Source organism: Protopterus annectens, chromosome 1.part1 (assembly GCF_019279795.1).
Source record: "Protopterus annectens isolate FY-2018-M chromosome 1.part1, PAN1.0, whole genome shotgun sequence".
NCBI lineage: Eukaryota > Metazoa > Chordata > Ceratodontiformes > Protopteridae > Protopterus > Protopterus annectens.
Genome location: NC_056726.1, coordinates 211,998,237 through 212,015,217, shown reverse-complemented (window position 1 = coordinate 212,015,217; position 16,981 = coordinate 211,998,237).

Here is a 16,981-nt window from a genome sequence, read left to right as displayed (position 1 = left end):
TAGATAAGCTCACCAGCTTAAATATAAACCCCTATGTCACTAGATGGGTTGCAAACTGGCACAAGGACAGAACCCACATGGTTAGAATTGCTGGAGCCATGTCAAACTCTAAACCAGTTACATGTGGCATCCCACAAGGCTCAGTCCTGGGACCTCTCTTGTTCGGTATATATTTCTCTGAGGTACAGGAAAACACGGAAGGACTGTGGCTGACCAAGTTCGCAGATGACTGCAAACTGGGCGCCATAATCGACTATCTAGCCGACACAAGCATCCTCCAAAAGGGCCTCATAGAAACAGACAACTGGTGCCAGAGCCATGGCCTCAAGCTAAACGCCAAAAAGTGTATAGTCATCCCCTTTGACAAAAACAAAGTGCCCACAAATTACCACATAGGTGGTAATTCATTAAATACAGAAGAAGTAATTAGGGACCTGGGGACCCAGGTTGATAGCAATCTCTCATTTGACAACCACGTGGCCAAAGTGGTTAGAAAAACATTTTATATAGCCCACCTAATCATGAAGGGATTCACATCTAGATCAGGGGAGGTCATCGTGCCTCTTTATTCATTCCTCATCAGGCCCATAATTGAGTACAATGCCCCTTTTGGGATGTACCTTACCAGACACTGCAGCAACTGGAAAGACCCCAAAAGTACCTCACCAAGAGGATCAAAGGGCTCAAACAGATGCCATATGCTGCCCGGTTAAAGAAACTCCAGCTCTACTCAGTGGCATACCACCTGCTCAGAGGCGATCCGTGCCTGACGTATAAAGCCATGTCCAACCCGGAATTAATGGACATGCTGCACCTCAGAAAATCCAAATTCCATCGAGCTACATGCTCGAGAGACTTGAACCTCAGCACTGAAATAAATAGGACATGCTGGAGGGACAGATTCATAACCCAGAGGCTCCCTTCACTCTGGAATAAAATCCCAGTCCAGGTTAGGCAGAGTCCCTCATTGACTCTCTTCAAGAGGAATCTTGATGAGTGGATGGGAGATCGTAGGCTTACCCCGGGTCACTTCTGTGTCACTGTTAGACAGAGGCACAGTATACTAACCTCGAAAAAGGGCATAGCAAAATTAATTTAAAATGGGTGGCGAAAGCCAAACACACCCTGGCTAGGCTTATAAATGCCCTAGGGCAGATAGCCTAGTATGAACCTATGAACCATAGGTCACTAGTTCTGTGCATGCTTGGTTCCTACGTTTTAGACTATGTAAGTAGTTATAAAAGGCCTTATGGTTATCCTTGGCTGTGCTTGCTACGTTTTTCTCAAAGAATCCTTTAGAGGATTTGACAAGTTGTCTTATTTGTCTGTTGAGGCTGAGGAGAGTGCTTTTCCTTGTTGGGGCTCTGCTTTTTCTTTCTTTGGACAGCAACTTTTTGAGTTTATTGTAAAGTTTGTTGATGCTGGATGTCCACCATGGTGGCTTGTTTTTACTCGGGGCTCTGGCTTTGATTCTTTCTGGTGCAGACCACTCTATATACTTATGCAAGTGATTGTACAGGGCTTTAGTGTAAGATTCAGTGTAGTTACCACTTCCAGCTGGGGGTGGGGCTTGGAATGAATTTATACCTTCACCTAGGAGGGTATAATTTGCCTTGGTGAATTTTTTTTAGTCTGATTTCAACCTTTGTGAGTTCTGGTGTTAGTGCCAGCTTGAAGGTGACTGATTTGTGGTCAGTTTTAACTGATAAGGTTCCAACCACTTAACGAAATCCCAATCCCTCTGAGCTACATGCTCTAGGGACCTTAACCTTGTCACCACAATAAACAGAACATGCTGGAGGGATAGATTCCTGTCCCAGAGACTTCCCATACTCTGGAACAGACTACCTATCTATGTCAAACAGAGCTCCTCATTAGCACTTTTCAAAAAAAATCTTGATGATTGGATGGGAAATGGGAAATTCACCCTGGGGATCACTTCTGTGGCTCTGCTCGACAGGGGCACATGAAAATAATTTTCTTGGGTGGCGAAAGCCTGGGTACATTTTTTGGATAGGCTTGTATGGGCCCTAGGGCCGATAGCCTAGTACCTACCTATAAAGCCATGAACAGTAGTCAGGGACGTCGGGAGGCATATGCACTGTACTGATTTCAGTACAACTTTTTTAGAAGGGGGGGATAGCTTTTTTGAAAAAAAAAAAGTACATATTTAAAGGGTGTTGGCTCCGTTAAGGAGCATACCAGCCAGTCGTAAGTGAGCTCACATCATGTCTGGCTGGCTGGCTGTGAGCAGGAAACAAACGTGGAAGGCAAGCAATGAATTCACGAGCGGGAAACAATCGCAACTGGATTATCGGAAGGGAAACAAAGGTAGGAGTGTGTGTGTAAATGCCCCCACATAATACACCTGCTGGCTATAGGTGTTCAGGCTCAAACCCTGTACCTTTGCTTCAGGGTAAGAACAGCCTAAAATCCCTAACCACCACCATTTCTGAACTTTGTTTAGATTTTGATGTTTGTCCAGATTTTTTGTGCTAAGGTGTGAATGGTTGTGAGCTATGGTGAGAACTGAAGTATTTCTCCCATTATTGTTTTTGATGTTTGTCCAGGTTTTTTGTGCTAAGGTGTGAAGTGAGAAGTTCTGGTTTCAAGACATGCATGGTGATAACACAGCAGTTTATTCTAGCAACATTTCAAAATTATACAAGCAATGTTTAAAATGTGTCCCTGTTTTTTGGGCATTTGTCCCCCCCCCCCAATAAATGTTGTCTTTTTCCAGATTTCTTGTGCTGCAAAGTTCAGAGATACAGCTGAGTGTCAACATTTTACAAGGAGCTGAGAGCTGCAGGGGAACTTAAGTTTAGTGTTGCTTATGCTGAGTCTGCTTCAACTGTTAATAGCACAACAGGTAGTGTACTTGCTTTTAATGCAGAAGGCTGTGGGTTCTTCTCCCACAGTAGGTAGATGCATTGCTGATTCTGTACTGTGTTGTAAAGGGGGGTGGATGCTGTAGTCTATTTTGGCGAAGATATCTAGTAGTAACTATGAACCTGTTATCAGTTTGCCATCCATTCCCTATTGCAATATTACTAGCGTATCATTGTTTTAAATGCAACATAGGCAATTTATTCCTCAAGGGCAACAGGCACATTATTTGTAGATGAAACCATAAAATATAAAGTTGTTTGCTAGCAGCAGCCTCTTCATTAGTTACAGATTTCTCTAATGTGGAATTATGTAGATGGCTTTTACAAGTTCAGAGACTGTGCATATTTACTGATACTGGTGGACTGTAGAAGTTTGGGTAGACTTTTATGATGGAAGGTGTATCAAAGAGCACATGTATGTTTCATGTGCAAGGGGCCTATGATTTGAAAACAGCCCAAAGTTAATCTTTATCTGCCACTGGCAAAATGTATTTTCTTTGAATGCGGGTTTCAATGCTGTTTCAATGAATGTGAGTTTCAAGGGCAGAGAAGTTTTAATGCTAAGTCTAGTTTCATTGTGAGACTGCATTGCTTTGTTTAGCAGATATTTATTGGTGTTCGTGCTGTAAAATGCAAAATAAAACTTTTTCTGGCAAATCATTTAGGAATGAAGTCACTAAATAATGACCGACGTTAAGTTTCAGACGTCATAATCTTCAGAAAAATGCATGCTAAAGCAAGACCTGATATTCTAGCAACTGTCTTAAGTTTATACAAGGTCAATTTTTAGTACTGTTTGTATGCTCCCCCAATATATTTGGCCTTGTCCAGATTTCCTGCATTAAGAGGTTGAGAGGTATGTGCAAATAAATCGCTTTATAGAATTAGGAATATCCAAACCTCTCAACTGTCCCCAATTTTGGCTCAAAATGTTGCTCTCCCCCTAATAATCTCTCCGCAAAATAGCAATTTTGGAAGAAAACGTGGATGGTTTACTTTACTTTTATAAATAACTGTAATGATCAAAGTTATACATTACTTTTATTTCAGAAATGCATGTAGATTCTCTAATTTTGTCAGCTGCTCTAAGTTACTGTGCTCATATTAAAATGGTGTCCCTTCTTTGACAGGTTCCCAGCTGTATTGTCTCGCAATTTTATATTTTTGCATCACATTTTTGTCAGTTTTTCATAAAATTGCAGTTTTATGGCAAATTAGTGGCAAATTGTTAAAGACTGAAGTTAGAAAATAATGGCAGACATTTGAGTTTCAGATTTCATACCCTTCAGAAAATTCATACCAATGCAAGACCAACTACTATTCTATTATCTTTCTAAGTTTATAAGAGCAATATTTAAAAAAATGTCCTTATTTTTGGGCCTTTGCCTCAGTTTTATTTATGAGTTTGTTGCTCTAAGAGGTTGAGGTGTGTGTGTGTGTGTGTGTGTGTGTGTGTGTGTGTGTGTGTGTGTGTGTGTGTGTGTGTGTGTGTGTGTGGTAGGTAGGTAGCATACCTCTCAACTGTCCAAATTTTGCAGAATGTCCAGATTTTTGCCCCATATTTTTTGTCTGTTCCTCATAAATTTTGTGATTTTCTAGAAAATCATTTGAAGGCTGAAGTTGCTAAATAATGACAGACATTTGAGTTTCAGACTTCATGTCCTTTAGAAAAATTCATACTAGCACAAATCCTGTTATTTTAGTAACTTTCTCATACTAGCACAAATCCTGTTATTCTAGCAACTTTCTAAGTTCACGAGTGCATTATTTAATATATGTCCCTGTTTATTTTAGGCTTTGTCCATATTTCTTGCACTAAGAGGTAGGTAGGGGTGTGTGTGTGTGTGAATGAAACATCCTAGTTAGGGGTAGCAGGTGGTTAGTAATTTACTCAAGCTTAAAACCTGTACCTTAGTTACAGAAAACAAAAGCATAAATTCTCTACCCCAACTACCATGCTGCATTTTTCAAAGAACTGACATTTCAGGTTAATTTTCAATTCAAGGAACTGAGTTTGAGTGAATTTATATTATATTACTGAAGAGGCATTACAGCGAATGCCTCTTCATTGACACTAAAACAGCGAACCGTGAATTACGAGAATGGCCGTAGTTTGGCTGGGGAGGGGGGGGGTAGCAGTTTGAGAGCTGTGAGTACAAATTTGAAAATCCTAGCTACACCCCTGACAGTAGTGGCAGTGCATTTGTTTGACATGGTAGTGAGGACCAGATCTATTATGTTTGTTCCTCTTGTCAGAGTATGAACAATTTGTTCCAGGGTATTTTGCTCTTGGGAAGTTAAGAAACTTTTGCTTTAGTGAGTTACGGGTAGCGTAGGCATCCCAGTTGATGGTGGGATAATTGAAATCCCCCATAACCAGAGTGTTCAGTAATATTTGGATTGTCTCCAGTTTGGTCAAGTAGGCTTCTTGTGTGTCATGATCCATGGAGGGGATCTATAACTGGCTATGACTTGAATGGGGGTCTTGCCCACTGTAAATTGAACTTGGAGTGACTCCATGGAGTTGTCCAGTCTAACTAGACGAGAGGTGAATTTATCTCTAATATAGATAGAAACACTGCCTCCTTTGGCTCTCACACATTCAATTTATGGTCTGAAGGTTTGGAAGTCAAGGCCATAATACTGTCTGAGGCCTTGAACCAGGTTTCTGTGACTGCACAGATATCTACATCTTCCAGTGATAAGTGCTTCCAGGGTGTGCAGTTTTTGGTTTAAGTTCTAGTGTTTAGCAGCATGACCCTTATTTTGTTATGATTGGCAAATTTCACATTGGTAAGTTTGTTTTCGAGACCTTGCCTAAAAAGGCACTATATGGGGAGACAAGAGCCTTTGCCAGTAGTCAAAAGTCTAGAGGCGCTAGGTGCAAACCATCTCTGGCAAAGCAGCGAGATTTGGCGACTATGGCTTCCCAGGTTGGAAACTGGATCCTTTTTGAATGACACCAAAAACTAAGCCAATCATTGAAATCGATCATTTTTTGTTTATACTGTGGCATCATTCTAGGTGAGGGTAGTATGCTGCTCAAGGCTAGGGACATACCTGCCTGGGACATGTACTCAGAGAGCTCAACCATGTGTCTCTTTATATAGTCTAGTGAGGTACATCTCATGTTATTCACTCCAACATGAACTATGACAGAGTCATAATAGTATTTGCTGCTGAGAGACCTGAGTGTATGTGTAATCTGACAAATCCTGGCATCAGACAGGCAGCTGACCTTGATTTTTCTCCTAGTCCAACCTGGTGAGTGGAACATCCATGTGTCTCACTACTGAGTCTCCAATGACAAGAAAATGTGTATTTGAGTGTTACACCTTATGGGCTTGGTAGGTGAGACACTGGTGCTACTATGTGTCATGGGTGCTGTGGGAACTGTCTTAGTTGTAGCAGTCTTGTGATTTGGAGTATCTCTGGTGTTTCAGTAAGCTTTTTGAGAGAACCTTCATGTATGTTGATTTTTGTGTTTAATATGTACTTTGTGTATGATTAATGGTACTATGCACATGTGTAGTGGTGGGTGGGTTAACAACTAGGTACATGCATAACTTTATCATTTTCCATTTTCAGTATTACTTCACATTCCCATCCGCAGTCCATAGTCCTCTTTCATCATATATGTTTGTAGTGTCCATTATTTCTTTACATATAGTTAACAAATGTTCCTTCATTTCTTTTGCTTCAACTTCAGTTTTAAACTGGATCATTATTCTTTTGTTATTTGTCTGTAAAAAGCTTGCACCACATAGTCTGACCATGGATACATATTTTTCTTATGTTCATATACACCCAAACAAATTTCCATGGCTTGCTCAATCTCAAATATCAAGTCACAAAAAGTCTCTTTATTAATTAAAATAAATGCTCTTATTTCTTTTGCTTTGATACCCAGAGGTGCTATGACAGAGTCCCAAACGTGATACCTGTCTAAACTTTCTTCTTTTTTACTGCTTACACATACTGTATACTTCTTTTTTGTTTCTTTTATTTCTTCTTCCTTCTCCAGCAGTTTGTGCATAAGATTTTGTCTCTGGAACTTTTTCTGGCACAGTCTCTTCTTCCCTTTTTCTTCTTTTATTTTTTCCATGATTTCACTCTGTGAAGTTGCTGCTCCCTTTTCTGGCTCACTTTGATTTACCATTTCTTCCAAATAATCATCCAACCCCCCCCCCCCAGATTGAAGGGTTGTAATTATACATTTTTTAGAAGTAGCTGTCTCACCTTCAAACAATCTCATCTGAAAGTTTTCCTCTAAATCTATCTCTGTTTCAGCTACAGTCCTCTTTTCCTCCAATGTCACTGTTTTTTTCCTGCAACCACACCATCAGAAAAAATTCTGGTAGCAATTCTACCATTTCAACCCCATTTTCAGCAACTTTCACTCCAGTTTCAGCAAAAGCTAAATCAGCCATGTTTTCTCCCTGTTCCTCCTTGCTGCCTCTGCACCTGGACAGGAAACAGGAAGTCAGGATGTGTAACACACAAACACGTCCCCTAACTACCAAGACTAGGGGAAGTTTCCTGGTGCGGAGACCAAATTTCCCTTTGTTCGTATGAATACCACCTCAGGTCTCCCCTAGAAAAACAACACTGTCTTGTGGAAATAACCCAGTCAACAAAGAGCAAATGCAGCAGATACAATTAAAACATACACTTTATTAAGATGGGAAACATACTGATGTATCTCTCACCAGGCTGAATAAGGTGAAAGTCACACTCAGTTTCTTATCAGGGGCCAGGATCTGCCATATTATGCACATATTCAGGTGAATGGACCCCAAGTGACAGTATAACTCAATCATTGTGGGTGTAAATGACCTGAGACATACCTTCCTAGACTATATGAAGAAAGACATCATAGAGCTCTCAGACTATGTGTCCCAAGCTGGTATGAGCCTAGCACTGAGCAGCATTCTACATTCTACAAGGAACAGAGAATGGCTGGCTTTAATAATTGTCTTAGTTTCTGGTGTCATTCTAAGGTGGTGCAGTATTGGTCAGTATGGAAGGAGATGGTCAACTGATCATGCTGCTTTGCCAGGGATGGTCTGCCCTTCTCTCTTTTGAATATTACTTAAAACATTGTCCTTCCTAATAGTGCCTGTATTAGGCAAAGACAACCTAAAAATACTTCTCACATAACAAATCAAGACCAAGAAAATGTAAAGGTGCTACTGCTCACTGCTAGATGTCTAAACAAGAAACTTCACTCCCTACAGTTCTTTCCTCACTCTAGAGAATGCTGATTTTTGTGCAGAGCCATAGAGAGCACCTTGGCAGTGCATGACTGTAATGCCTTCTGCACATTTAGATCAACTACTACACAAGCAGGGCTTAAAAGTGGAGTTGTCTCGATTTAAATCAAATCATAAATATACTTCAAGGCTTGTTAAGGAGGAGAAAGCACTTGAACTTCTCCATATTCAAATCACCATAGAAAAATTCTATACCACTTCCTTGCCAGCTGTGTGTCCCCCTTTATGACCCAGAAAAGCCATAACATGTAGTTAAGCTTAGTGAAAACACTTACCATCCAACCAAATACCATAATCATGGGTGACTTTAATTATTCCAGTATTAACTGGGAATCATATATGACATCAAATGTGCAGTCACAGAGATTCCTGGATTGTGCAAACATAAGGTTCCCGGACCAGATTGTCAATACACCAACCAGGGGTCTAAACATACTGGATATGGTCCTCAATAATATGGGATAGCACTGCACACACTGTAGTGTAATGTCTTTTCTGGTAAAGACAGATCACAGAATGGTCTCCTTTAAAGTAAAAATAAAACTCAGAACCCCAGCTAACCCTGGAATGTTCAGGAACTACTCTAAGATTAACTTCTTACAACTAAGTGATAATTTGGCAAAATTTCAAGCCCCCCCTAAACTCTGAGACCACTACTGCCTATGCAAAACTATTCAAAGAAATCCTGTACAAGCATATTAATAACTGCATAGAGGCAGCTGTACCCACAAGGAATAAGTCCAGAACTAACTCAAAAAAGCCATCCTGGTGGAATCAAAACATCAGTAGGCTGCATAACGGAAGGAAGAAAAAAAATGGCAAAAATTAGGAGGGGTAGTACCCAGAAGGATGGCAACATTTTCATCAAACTAAATAAACAAATCAGAGGAGAAATAAAGTCTTCCAAAGCCAAATTTCAGGTATTTGGCCTTCCAGCCCAAGGACAACTACAAGGCATTCTTTAGCTGTGTTTGCAACCTCAAAGGCAATACACAATTGGGTGCAGAGCTGATTGTTAATGGAGCCAACTATACTGAGCCAGAAAGTATAGCAAATCTACAGGCAGACAAAGTCATCTCTAACTTTACCCATTCCTCCCCCAGCCTCCCTTCAGGAAATACCATCAAATATAACTCCTCCAACAATCATTAGTGAACAGGCCCTCAATGCTCTTTCTCCAAGGCCAAGAACAGTGCACCATAGGGCACCAGCAGTATTCCAAACTGACTTCTAAATAGCATGAAAGGTGACCTGTCAAGTCCTCTGGAATCACTATTTAACCATAGCCTCTAAACAGGCTTTGTGCCTCATGAATGTAGAACAGCAACTATTAGCCCTTGGCACAAAAGCAGGCCATCTATAGACCCTGGAAACTACAGACCCATAAGTCTCTCTAGTCTCATATGCAAAGCCATGGAAAGAAGTATCATGGAAATGATCAATAATGACATAAGAAACCTCCAGACACTGGACCTAATCCAGTTTGTTTTCATCAAGGGCAGGTCATGCCTACTCAACCTAGTGGACTTCTTCGAGAAGGTCATTAAGGCAATAGATGAGGGCAAAATGGTTCACACTGCCTACCTTGACCTGGCCAAAGCATTTGACATAATACCCCACTCTTGCATTATTGACAAACTCAGCAGGTTAGGTATAAACCCCCTTATGTTACCCGGTGAATAGCCAGATGTCTCACTGACAGGACCCATGAAGTTAGAATTGGGACGTCCACCTCTACAAAGATGCCAGTCACCAGAGAAGTTCTTCAGGGATCAGTCCTGAGACCACTCCTTTTTGACATCTACTTCTCTGATGTCAAGGCCAACATCAACTTACTGACCACATTTGCAGATGATTTCCTATTAGGAGCGGTCATAGTATCCCCTGCCAGCACTAATGTTCTTCAGGAAGGGCTGACACAGACAAATAACTGATTTCAGAGCCACGGACTTAATCTAAATGACAAGGAATGCATAATAGTATAGTTTGCAAAATCATCCATTCTAATGGCTATCACATTCACAACATACCCCAAGGAGTTGACCAGGTAGTCAGGGGCTTGGAGACACAAGTAGACAGTAATCTAGCCTTTGACCATCATATCTCTATGGTAGAGAGAAAATTCTTCTGTGCTGTGCATCTTATAAACAAAGGTATGGCATCTAGGTCCAAAGAAGTCATTGTTACACCATATTTGGTATTCATCAGACTGATAACTGAATGCAATGTTCTCTTTGGTATATACCTAACCAGGCACATCCAACAAAAAGAATATCCAAAGAGGTTCCTCACTAAAAGAATGCAGAGCATAAGTAACATGTCCTCTGCAGACTGCCTCAAAGCCCTATCCCTGTATGCTGCCTTCTACTGAATGCTATACGTGGCATACAAGGCATTGTTGAACCCTACCCTGATGGAGCTCTTCCATATCTGTAAAACAAACTGCTTCAGAATTGCCTATTCTAAAGAGTTAAACCTTGTTGTGATATAAACAAGATTCACTAAGGAGACAGGTTTGTATCCCAAAGACTATCCCTTTTCTGGAACAGGCTCCCTATCAATGCGAAGCAGAGTTCCTCCCTAATCCAGTTCAAGTGTAACTTGGACACTTGTATGGGGAACAGAAAATTCATCCTTGGCTTAATACCTAATACAGTACACTAATGGACACAGACAACCTGTTCATGGTTCATCTCCCAGGTCCCTGCTTGTAAATGTTTCATCTGCCATGCCACTGGGTACAATTACCAAGGGTACAAGAACTTGTCAAAGATCTGGAATGCATGACTAGGTTTAAAAGGCCTCAGTGGTCATTAGCCTAGTATAAACCTTTGAACCTACAGACCTATAAAGGGTTTGAGAAGCTTAAAAGGTGTATATGCAGAATTGGAAGTGAAGAAAAAGGAAAGAGCAAAATTGTTTAAAGACCATAAGAAAATTATGGTATGTATTGTAAGTGGGTAGAGCAGTAGATAAATTATTAAAACAAATATTTTTTTTTTTATTTAACATTTGTTTACCAGAAAAGTCTGAGTTGGAAAGAGACAATTTTCAGCGGAGGCCCAGGAGAAACATTCCTGACACATGTCTTTATAGCATGGGACGAAAGCGGAGCACCAAGAGGAAACCCACCTGAATTCAGGGACGACACGTAAACTCCACACAGAAGGCACCCCAGCCTATAATCACACCAGAGAACCTCTTGCTGTGAGGTGACAAAGCAAACTGCGGCATCACTGCATATATAAATATATATAAAAAAATTGGCATGAATGTGAAAAAGTTGTATAGACAAAATGCATGGACTATAACAAGGTAGAGGATAAAGGGGATAGTGAGCTTTATAAAAGGGTAAGATAAGTACATGAGATGAATATGTAAAGAGTGAAAGAGTTCTTACAGAGACAAAAATACTTAGTGAAAGGAAAGAAAGAGGAAGCAAACTTTTTTAGGGTACTAGCAAAATATACAGAAAATATAATGACTAAAAAAGAAAACAGGCATAAGCGTATTGTGGTGAAATATGTTTTACAATATTTCTGTGCAATGCAGATGATTTAGTAATGATTGTAAAGACTAAATTATGGGTAAAAGTGATTATGAAGGAATTAATAAAACCAACAGAGATGGTGGAGTTAGTTTTGAGTAAAGAAAAAAGCAAAAGATACGGTGATGTAGTGCAGATGAGTGGTATATAGTTTACAAGGAAAATACATAGAAATATTAGGCATAAAATATGGAGGGAAAGATGTTATTGAAATAAACTTAGATGAAATAAAAGCAATAATGTTCGTATGCAAACAATATAAGCTGACATTTAGGGAAAAAATATACCTTATCACATTCAGTGATATTAGGGAGGTTAGGCTACATTGGGTACTTTTTCTTTTCCACCCTCTTTAGAAAAAAAAATATAAAAATTGTCTTTGGACAATTTGGACAGAAGCAGATTATCATTGCCTCATTAAGTTCAAATGAAAGAAAAAAAATAGTGAATACTGAATACATTTAAAATAATTATTAGAAAATTATAAAACTGGTTGACTGCGTCATTTGTAAATAATAAGTAAAATAAAACTCGCTGGATACACACGGCATGTAACTCTTTATTTAGAAAAAATGTGAGCGCAAGAGAGTCCTCTGCTTTATCAGACAAATTATAGCAGTTAAAACTTCATTTAAATAGTGATGCATCATGGTGTCAACCAATCAATTCCATGTTAAAATCAATACACCAAATAATAATACTTAAGGTATAAAAATATACATATATATATATATATATATATATATATATATATATATATATATATAAACACATAGAGGCTGTATAGAATGTGGGGTACATTTCTAAAATTTTCTAGTTACAATATTAAAAGCTATATAAAAAGCATAAAAAATATTAAATAACTAGAGCATCAGTGCTTCAAGGCTCTGTTTCTAAGAAATGGTTTTAAAGAAACCTTAGAGTTTAGGCCAGGTGGTCTGTCTGCTTGGAACTTAATAATACATTCTTGTTCCAAAGCTTCAGTATTGTTAGTAATATTTCCACCTCTTTTATTTCTATGGACAATATGGAGAACCAGGAACTTAAAAGTGTGTGTGTTCCCTTCTTGCATCACATGCATTGCTAATGCATTGCTTTCTTTTTGGTTTTGATAGCTCTCATATGTTCTAAAATTCTGTCTTTCACTAATCAATTAGTTTTACCTATATAATAGGCAGGACATTTCGTGCAGAAACTAAAGTATACTATATTTGCAGTGTGACAGTCAGCATAGGAGTGTGTATCAATGGAGAAACCTCTGATAGGGTGTTTATATTGTCCCCCACCAAAAATGAATGTGCATGCTGTGCATCTCCTTCAGGCAAACGTGCCCATCCTATCAGACTTTACATACTTTGGCTCATCTATTGTTTTGTAGCATAATTGTCTTTTAAGGGACTTATTATGTTTAAAGGAGAAGGATGGTGTTTCTCCTATTATTCCATCGAGTTCTTTCACACTCGCTACGATATCCCAGTAGTTTCTGACTATCTCACAAACTATATTAATGTTACTCGCACAAGTCCATGGCACTCGCGCATATTATTCTCTACGTTTCTTGCTGTGCCTGAAGTTATTATAGTATTCACATTTTCCATGGGTAAATCATTTGCATGTTTTCTTCTAGCATTACAGTAAGGTTGGCATTTCCCTTCCCTTTCTTTCCATGCTAAATCAGTATGCCTCTCAATATCTTTCATTTTGTATCCCCTTTCACTAAATTTATGCTTAAGAAGAGTCAGTGCTTCACATAAAGTTGCATCATCATTGTGTAGCCGCATACAACAAACTATCTGTACTTTCAAAACATTTGCTTTTGTAAAATCAGGATGCATACTATTGTTATGTAAAACATTATTTTTCCTGACAGGCTTCCTATACAATGAAGTAGAAATTAGTTCAGGGGTGTCTCTTTTAACTTTCACATCTAAGAAGTCAATCTCTTTGTCCGAATACTTAAAGGTAAATTTTAAGACTGGAGTAATAGTGTTAATGTACTCCAAGAATTGTTTAAGATCAAACTCATCATCATGTCACAGCCTCTATGTGTTTATATATATATATATATATATATATATATATATATATATATATATATATATATATATATATTTTTTTTATATCTTAAGTATTATTATTTGGTGTATTGATTTTAACATGGAATTGATTGGTTGACACCATGATGCATCACTATTTAAATGAAGTTTTAACTGCTATAATTTGTCTGATGAAGCAGAGAGGACTCTGCGAAAGTGCTCAAATTTTTTCTAAATAAAGAGTTACGTGCCGTGTGTATCCAGTGAGTTTTATTTACTTATTGCTTCTTCTTTATTATCACTGACTACTTCATCCATCTTTGAGGACTTTATTTCTGTCATTTGTAAATAAACTTAATATGTATTTTAAGAATTAAATGGAAATTTGTTACCTGTTTTATTTACAATATTTGTTTCTGTAAATAGTTCTGTGTTGATGCTTTTGACCATTGTAACAAATGTTGATTGAAAAAAATTGTGGAGGACAAAAGAAGAAATTGACTTTGGGAGGTTCTAGATTAAACCTAGTAAGAGTGAGAACTGTTTTATAATAAATGCAGAGAAGGTGGCTGAGAATTAATAAACCTCGTAGCATTGTTGGCATTGTACTTACACTGGGTATTGAAGACAATGGGACATAAAATGAAGGTGCGTGAAAATGTATTGAATGTAAGATATGGAGAAATACTGAACATGACAGGAAAGGAAACAACAGAGAAATAAGAGGAAGCAGTAGACTATTACAGGAAATGAAGGAATAGAAAGTAATAAAAATGATGTACTCAAAAACAAAAGTGTGGTGTAATATGATAATGAAAAGATTTTGTTAAATACTCATGCGCTAAAATTTCAGATGCAAGAAAAAGCAATAAAATGAAGAAAGAGAAGGTAAGAAGGGTAGTGTGATGTCAAGATTTTTTTATGGCAATCAACTTTAACTAAATTGCTAGGGAAAGGGTTAATGAAATATAAACAATGGATCTATGTTTATTTGTCGAACAGCATGTTCATCAAACGGCTGTTCATTGTACTCTACTTATCAAACCTAACTTTAATTGAACGGGAAGATCATTGTAACAGTATAGATTGAACGATGATAGTTGGCCAACATCAAGGAAGCTGAACGGAGCAACGGAGCACTTACTTACCAGCAACTTATGGAATAAGGAAACCTGCCTTTTCCCCACTGTAGTGCAATCTCAAAGTTGGTACATAGAATTAGCGGAGGTGTGGGGGCATGGGAGATGCAGCCCTTTTTCTCCTTCTGTAAATGCAAGTCATTAACAACATCCAGATACCTTGCTACTCTACAATTAGATATCCAAATCTTAAAATGAGCAGACAATATGGTACTGCCCTTAATAGGTGTGATAAATAGAGAAGCAATTGTTAATGCACTTTATAAAGGTGGGATATGAGCAGAGTGTCATCCCTCTTTTTCTACAGTTCTGCAGAAATGCATACCTTGATATGACAAATGTAGCATTAGTGTATGCTACATTTACATTTTGGGACTATTTGTAAAGTGACATTAATGTAGCTTTTATTCTTATTGTAGAAATGCACTAATTATTCTACTGACTTTTAAATAAAACATAACCGCTGCTTGGGGGGGTAAGGGGATACATTAGTTCCCCCTTGTAATGCATGCAGTCTGCAAGTCATGAGGACAACAGTTATTCATTGTACAAACTGAAGGACTGAAGCTCTCCCCTTAAACATTTTATCTCCTGACAAGAAGCTAGAAATGTGAATAAACACATAAAAGTACACCTGGAATGCCTGCTCATAAGTACTAAATAAAACCGTGGCTTCATTCAGTTTACTGTTAAATATGAACACATTCAAAGCCTAATTTGCTATCCAGCCTTATCTGGGCATGGTCATAAGACAACACTGTATAAACAAATTATGTGGTTAGCTACAAAGGTCATTCATTACTAAAATACATTCATTTCAGAAAACCTTGACTGATTAATCTCTTAATCTCTCCAGTTTATAAACAAATACCAGCTGCTTCACCATCTGTCCTGTCCATTCCCTACTATATAAACACCCACATCTCCTTGTTGTTAGCTCATCTATTGCAACACTTATTATTCTGTGGTTTCTACTCTCTTTACTGCTAACACTTCCACCATACTTGCATGCCTGTTCTTTTTGCTGGACCACATTTACCTCACCTTTAACACCTGTATCATGCAATGTTTACTCCTGATTCTACTTCTTTTTAAACCTTCCTGTAAATATGTACATGTTTTTTATATCTATGTTATGTTATGCCACTATACTGTATAATTTAGTTGTAACTTTCATGTTATTTTACTGTTGTTATAACATATGTAACTCGGCCCATGCTTGCAAATGGTTACAGATGACCAGTGCTCTACCCCAGTTAACAAAATTCAATAAATAACTAAATAAATAAATAAATACATAAATAAAGCTCTGGTCTATATATCAGATAGGCCACATTTCTGAGGAATAAGAGAGAGTCATTGATCTTGCCTTTGTTAACACAGTTCCTTCTTTGTTTTTATTATTGCATTATGTGTTGAAACATGTATTAAAAAATACATACACATTTATATATAGACATAAAGAAAAAGGTGCATTTTTATAATTTTTGGTTGTCTGTCTGCTGTTGGAGTGATTAGGCTTGTAGCTTGGTTAGACTAATGTGGTCAGAGTTCCCCTGTAAAACTGTTTCATTTGATAATTTGAGAAGGAAGCAGGGATTATTCAGCACTGCCAGCAACTGTGAGGCAGCCTTTGTGTTTATACTCAATGGCAGTCTTTGTGAAGGATACCAGGGCTTGACTGTTTTACTTACAGTATTGTGGTTAACAATGGAAGCTTTTTGACACAGCTCTTCTGAAGGCATATAGTGTAGTCTTTTGAAATGTCATTATTCTATATGATTCAGTGTCGCACCTCTCTTTGTCGGTATTTCCAAGCTTATCGTTGAAGATTCCAGTCGATTCTAAAGGTGGTCAGCGGTATACAAAGGCTGACATACTTGGAGGTTTGGGGAGAGAAGGTTGATCAAGGAGTTCGGTTATCAGTCAGTGTCACTGACATTTGATGAGCCATCATCATATGCCACTCTGTTGTATGGTTATTTATACATTGGGCTGTCATATAAAATTGTATTACAATAAGGAGGAAGCATCAACTATTGAGGAATATAATTATCAAGAATATAGAATGGTGTGGCAGGAATTCCTGCAAGCCAGA